Source organism: Oncorhynchus masou, chromosome 22 (genome assembly GCF_036934945.1).
Source record: "Oncorhynchus masou masou isolate Uvic2021 chromosome 22, UVic_Omas_1.1, whole genome shotgun sequence".
Classification (NCBI taxonomy): domain Eukaryota; kingdom Metazoa; phylum Chordata; class Actinopteri; order Salmoniformes; family Salmonidae; genus Oncorhynchus; species Oncorhynchus masou.
In genome coordinates, this window is record NC_088233.1 from 43,460,978 (window position 1) to 43,468,841 (window position 7,864).

Below are 7,864 nucleotides of genomic sequence, written 5' to 3' on the forward strand. Positions count from 1 at the left end.
TAAAACAATGTTCATTAATCCAAATGGGTAAGCAAGTGAATGAACAGAGTCCAGGAGGTACAGAGGGGCAGACAGGCTAGTGGTCAAGACAGGCAGAATGGTCAGGCAGGCGGGTAGAAAGTCCAGAAACAGGCAAGGGTCAAAACCGGGTGGACTAGAAAAAGGAGAATGCAAAAAGCAGGAGAACAGGAAAAATGCTGGTTGACTTGGAAAAATACAAAACGAACTGGCACAGAGAGACAGGAAACACAGGGATAAATACACTGTGGAAAATAAGCGACACCTGGAGGGGGTGGAAACAATCACAGGAACAGGTCAAACAGAACAGGGCGTGACAGGAAAGGGACAATTTTAGCTAGCTAGCTAGCAACCAGAGAACAACAATTCATTTTTTTTCTATCAATGACGTTTTTTGTTGTTGATGTGATTGGTGTGAAGCCAACTACAAACTGGCTTCCATTGACACTTTGTTTTTGGAGCACCAGTGCTATTCACACTATAGCTCACTCAGTTTACCTCAAAGCTTATTGGCTATTATTTGATACTTTATTATGTAATACTATTTTTGACCAGACAGCATCAGATAGATGGGCTACACATACAAAGACAGACGGGCGCTGATTCCCTTGCTCAGATGCTTTCTCCGGTGAAATATATTCAGCCTTTTGCAAATTGAAGGAAAATTATGAAACATTCATTATTTTATTCATTTTTTTGTTGTTGTTTTTCTGTTGGTACATTTTTGGGGGATGCCTGGCTTCCCTTGGCATCCATGAATACATGCCACTGGGAAATTGGCCTATATGGATAGGGCCAAATTTAAATGTTTCGAACAGAAGCACTTTAAAAAGCATATAGGGGGAATTTGGAAAAAGTGGGACATTTTTTGCAGTTCTGTCTTCTGTAACCTCTTTCGACATCTATCTAACATATTAGCCCAACACATGATACATTTCTGCAATCCTCAAGATGTTTCCTAATCACACTACAAAAAAAGGCATGACACACCCATTTATTTACACTGAGACAAAACCATATTTTTAGTTTGCATTTGGTATACTGGGAACCAGGTTAGATAAACTTGGACTGTGTGACACCATTATTATAGTCCAAATTGTACCCCAATGATAATTCAATTCAATGTTGTGTGACTCAGAAACATCTGAAGTTTTCATAAATGCATCATGTGTTGGGCTAATATGTTGGATATGTCTGAAGAGGGTTACCAGGAGACGGAAATGCAAAAAGTGTCCCACTTTCTCAAATAAACAGTACTAATAACAGAACTACAAGAAAAAACAATAACAAGAAAAAGTACTACAAGAACCAGAGCCCTGCCTCACCTAAGTACAGGGGATCCCTAATGGGGCGGCAGGGTAGCCTAGTGGTTAGAGCATTGGACTAGTAACCAAAAGGTTGCAAGTTCAAATCCCCAAGCTGACAAAGTACAAAATCTGTCGTTCTACCCCTGAACAGGCAGTTAACCCACTGTTCCTAGGCCATCATTGAAAATAAGAATTTGTTCTTAACTGACTTGCCTAGTAAAATATTTAAAAAAATGTAAACTGGATCTCTTTCCTATAAGACTGTCACACTTTAGCAACTCCATGCTGTCCTACTTTAGCTATGGTTGATAAAGTGGGAAAACAAAAAACATGACTGATTTCCAACATTTTAAGATAATATTGGCAAATTTTTTTATGTATTTTGATGCAGCAGGACAGATGTTTCACATTTACATCACAATGTGGCACAGTGCATTATTTATACATTTTATAACCTAAACATCTAAACTGAAAAACAGCTATGTCACAGATCTTACTGTGGGCTTGGGTGGTTAGCTTTCTATTTGAAGCTTGCTCAGCCCCCCTCTATGTCACCCCAATGAAGTGATGTGATTTTGAGATGTGGTTTCTCTTCATGGGTTTAGTAACAATATATTTTCTCTTGGCAGAAATAAACACATTAGGATTAAGCTGTCCCAATCTTTCTGAATTCACCCTATAACCATAGTAGCAATTGAAAGGGAACACTTTCGAGATGATGGGGAAATTATCAGACCAAAGGTGACCAAAGGTCACCTGACACAAGACTGAATTCAAACATTACACAGTTGATTTTATGTGCATTTTACATTTACTGTACTTTTCACAGCATTTGTAAATAACTACATTTGAAAATACACTGGATACATTCAGTAACATAATAATAACATTCAGACCATTTTTAGAGTTGGTGCAAGATGAGAAAAAAAAACGATTACAAAGGTTTGAGTGAGACGTCTAACTGGTGTTTCCAAGTGGCCACATACCTCTCCAAACTGTGCAAAGTGCCTAACACGGGAACCAAACCGGCTGCGCGTGTGCGCCATCGTGCATAAATGTATTTTGTTCCCCCACACCAAATGCAATCACTACACGCAGGTTAAAATATCAAAACAAACTCTGAACCATTTATATTAATTTGGGGACAGGTCGAAAAGCATTAAACATGTATGGCAATTTAGCTAGTTAGCTTGCACTTGCTAGCTAATTTGTCCTATTGAGCTAGCTTGCTGTTGCTAGCTAATTTGTCCTGGGATATAAACATTGAGTTGTTATTTTACCTGAAATGCACAAAGTCCTCTACTCCGCCAATTAATCCACACATAAACCGGTTGTTAGGAGTGTGTATTGGGGGAGAAGCCAGGTGCAGGAGAGCAGAGTGTAGTGAACAGACAAAACAAAACAAGACAAAACAAGACAAGACAAAACAAAACAAAACAAAACAAATTGTTTCTCGTCATCTCTCTTCCTTCCAGGCTTTTTCTTCTCTTGGCTTTATATTGAGATTGGCAACTTTCATAAATTAGGTGTATTACCGCCACTGACCTCATTCGTCTTTCAGTCACCCACGTGGGTATAACCAATGAGGAGATGGCACGTGGGTACCTGCTTCTATAAACCAATGAGGAGATGGGAGGCAGGACGTGCAGTGCGATCTGCATCAGAAATAGAAGAGACTTCTATTTTAGCCCTTGGCAATGGAGACGTGTGAGCAGTGTGGGTGCAATAATTGAATAACATAGATTTCTACATTCATTTTACAATGCGAGTGGTGTCGTCAGCCTGTAAGTAATTCCAATGCACTAATATGACTCAAGGAAAGCTGCTTTTTATTTTTTTAGCTCTCCTAGCTTTGACATTGAGGAACTGAAGCAAGCAGTTTGTAATTTTTTGTTTGGAACACAGCCCTGATTCCCCACCACCACACAATTACTTTTGTGTTTACGCATTCCAAAAAAGTTTAATTATAAATCGCAAGGACAGGTGGGCATCATTTGACAGCTTATTCAATTGCCAACATGGCTAAGTTATAAAATATGATTTTACAGTGTTTGGCTTTCAAAAGCAAAACAGATTGTAATTTTGGTGCGCATTGAATGGAGTCATGAGCGCATTCAAGTGTGAGTTCCATTCCTCTTTTTTGAAGCTAAAATAATTATACATAATAATACATTTAATTTGTATAGCACTTTTAATTAGTGTTATCTCAAAGCTCTAAAATTTGGCATTAGGATCTGGCTCACGTTCTGTACATGTTACAAACACATTAGTTTTTCTAATGCTGCTGCTCCCCCTCCCTTCACGTTTCGATATTTACCACCCTCTTCTGAACCATGATGATATGTAGCCCATTGCCTTGATCACACCGATAGTGTACATTTTAGTACACAAGAAGTACATTAATTTCTAATGGAACGCTGCATTTGCCTTGCTGTGTTACAGAGGCAGACAGAGTTGCAGTGCGTTCTGTGTGGTGCATATGTTGGATTTAACGAAGGTATGCCTCACACTGTATAGTAATTTTGCATTCTTACACTTCCAACACACTGACAGCATTTTTGCGCAAAATAATATGCAGCACCATCTGGATATGTATGCAATAAAAGTTCAACATTCACCTTCTGCTAACATTTCTGTCAAGCCGTCTACACGTAGTTTGACGCATGTGTTCGATAAATCCAATGTATGCACCACACCGAACGCACTGAAACTGCCTCTGCAACCAATGCTGCAAGGTAAAGGCAGCGTTCATTTGGAAATTAATGTAATTCTGGTGTACCAAAATGTAATGCACTGTCGGTGTGTTCGAAGCGTAACTGCAGTCACAGTGCAGTATAACTGCAGTTATTCTGCAATTACTGTGTCCAAAATTGACTGCAGATACTGCAGTTTAAAAACAGCAATTTCTTTGTAAGGGTATGCTTACTGAGGCATGGAATACAATAGTTTGAACAGATTTGTGAACAACAAAGCTTGTAGGAAAATGTGCTTATGCTTAATAGCCTACTGAGGGAATGCAATAGTTCGAACAGTTTTGTGTACAGCATGAAGTTTGTAGGCTAGACCAGTGACCAGACAGAGGCATCAAAGAGGGGGAAGCGGGGCACTCAGCACAGCAGCTACATCGACAGCTGAGTGGGCACTCAGCTATGTAAAAAACAAATGTGTATATCCTCCACTGAAATATCAGTATTTCAAAAAATTATGGAACGCCGTTTGGGTCTTTGTATGTCAAAAAAAGATACACGTCAAATAACACTATTTGACGAGTCAAATAACACAGTTATATTATAGAATGATGTGTGTTCTGAATTTGCACGTGAAAGCCAAGCGCAACCACTACTAGTAGTACTGTCAAAACTGTACATAAAAGTCTGCAAACAAGCAAACACCGGCAAACAACGATGTGTTTACAATACCGCTTTGGTAATAAGGCATTATTTGTTCAACCGCAACTTCTGGGGTAGCTAGCTTTAGCTTGGTACCTAGCTAGCACCAATACAACGAGCCTGAAAACAATGACAATTAGAAACTCCAGTCATTTTCATTATTCTTAGCAATGATTTAGGAATCCTTGTGAGTAAGTACTAGATAGTTTGCCACTTGTTGTTCGCCTATTGAAATTGAACTTCAGTTCATGAAAATAAATAGCTAGCCAGCTACTTAACCCTGTTGCCCAAAGCTAACGTTATAAACAGATAGCGAGCGTCATCTGGCTAGTGACGCTCGACTGGGTTATGTGCTGTGAAGCTAGTCACAATAAGGATTAGGCACAAAAGTGGAATCTATTTTGCCTTCAATATAAAAGTACCTATTTGAAAGTGATGCAATTGGTGGAATCATGCCATATTTAGACTAGATAATGTTAAACAATGATGGAATGTGAAGCAGTGAAATTGGGGTATCAATCTACTATGTGACACCCACAGAACACAACTGTGAAGGGTTTACGCAAATATTAGCGTTGTAGCTCTTATCGCGGGCCTGTGACTGTGAAATCACCTCCCCAGTCAGCCTATTGTCTGTATAGACATTCATATTGCACTGTACAGCTTTACCTAAGGATTGGGGATAAATGAAATGGGGTATCAGTCTACTCATTACCCAATATATTTTTTCCCAGCGTCCTCCTCAGAGTTATCAGACTCCAAATCATTCATTCACACACTATTGTTTTTCCTCTGAACTAGTGTTCAATACATAGGTTGACAATAAATGTGGCTCAATTCACGCAATAAGAGCTACAACGCTAATGTTCTCTGGGTGTCACTGAGTAGACTGATACCCCATGTCATTGATCCACAATCCATAGGTAAGGCTGAACAGTTAAATAGGTATGCCCCCAATGCAATTCTGAAGTATAATACATCCAGTGTGATTTCAACAGATTTTTGTCAAATTAACAAATTGTCTTTTTAAAATGTTATATAGCAACATTCCAGCCTCGTTTAGCTTGATCTGTTCAATTATGGTATAATTCTGCTGTTTGTATTCATTTGCATCACTGTCAATTCCATACTTTTATTTTGAATTAGGGTTATTTTAGATGATGACACCTAACTAGCTAGCTAACTATAGCTACTGAAACAGATTGTCTGTTTTTCTGTTTTTGGAGAAGAACATTGTTTGCATCCCTGAGCTTGCTAGCTTTTTTATGACCAGCACTGTAGATGCGCGAGACAACTTTACCAGCATCGATACGTATCGATGAATCGTTGTGACGTAAGAAATACGAGTGATGGTGTAATCAATGTGTAACAGTTACGCAAAAATGTATGAACGTGTTAAATTATTGTGATGTGAAGTCATATTCAGGTCCTGATTGGTCAACAAGCTTATTTAACATGTCAAATAGTGTTATTTGACACGTCAAATAACACTGACGTGTATCTTTTTTGACACGCAAAGGCGTTCCATAATTTTTTGCCTTGGCAAATTGGGATACAGAAACTCCAAATCCATAGCTAATAAGTCAAACATCCCAGTAAGCGAAATGATGTTGATTCCAGACGTTGACATCACGTGCATTCCAGATGCTGAATTGAAGGTTTGAAGATATATTTTTCACCAATGGGAAAATGTATAGTTGTTTTGTAGGGTTGACTGAATGCTATTATCTCATAGAACAAAACAGATACGATCTCCTAAGCCTGTGTTAACCTCAGGTAGACCCAGTGTACTTTTATATTCGTATGGGAAGGTTAATTGTTAATTTTTGATAAACTAATGTTACTTGAAGACATTCTGTTAACAATTCTGTGCTTTTGTCTTGAAGCTAAAATATCATGTGAAGCCTACAGACCAGAAAACAAACCCAACTGTTTCTCCACATGCTTGAGAATTTTTGCATTATTGAATAGTGTAATGTGTTTTAGAAGAAGGGTTTCTGTCATTGTTGAATAATTGTGTTTACTGGCTATAGTGGGTACTGTGACCAAGAATGTTGCTTTGCCAGCCACAACGAAAGGTAAGGCAAGGATGTAATGTGAATTGAAAAGTAGAAATCTCCCACTGGGAACACACTGGTTGAATCAATGTTGTTTCCACGTAATTTCAACAAAATTACATTGAACCAAAGTGGAATTGATGTTGAATTGACATCTGTGCACAGTGGGCTCTTTCGCCACAGCTTCTCAGACTAATTTCATATCTCGTAATTGGAATATGGCCTTAGTGGGGACATTACTCAAAATGTTCAAGCTGATACAACTCCAAATCTGGTCCGCCTACAGGGTCACAGTGACTCTATTGGTTTGAGTAACGACTACAAAATCACTTTAAGTAACTGTACTGAGATATATTAAGTGCAAGAGGTTTCCTCCAAAGTTTTGAGTAACGACAGCACATTGGGGTTTATAGTGTTCTCTCAGGTAGCACAATATTTAACCTGTGTGTCATTTCTTTAGCTAGTCTCATACAGCTGTGTTTTTATTGTAGGTAAGAAGCTCCTGTGATAATATTTAAAACCCATTAAACACCTTTAAATCAAATCTACGGCCCTACCTGTCATATAACCTAAATTATGCATAATTCTGGATGAAAGGTGTAGCTTGACTTTAACCATATATCAAAGATGTTAATCACCTCACCGAAATAAGGCTTGGCAGGTTGAGACAGTATTTCATATTCTCAAGAAATTTGGAAAATGAAGTAGGTCTATGTGAATTCTGATAACTAAGAAGTGGCTCAACACTGCTCTGTAAGAGCCTATGACGACAATATCTGTATACAATCCTTTCATGAAAATAATATCTACACAGCAAATTGACCAGTGTTACCAAGTGTTGATTTTTCAGCGTAACATTTCTAGTGTTGATTCAGGAGTTCATTTAACTTTCTAAGAGTGAATTTAACACTCATTGGTGTAAAAGAAGCCCCAGTGGTGGTGTTAATAAAAAGTGTTGAATATGAGAGTGTGATTGTGTCAGTTTTACTCTGTGGAGAGTAAAACATTCCCATCAAAATCATGCCCATCATTATAATATTTTCATGCTTACTCTACTGCAGTTAGATTTTCTCACAATTGTTTTTAATATCTG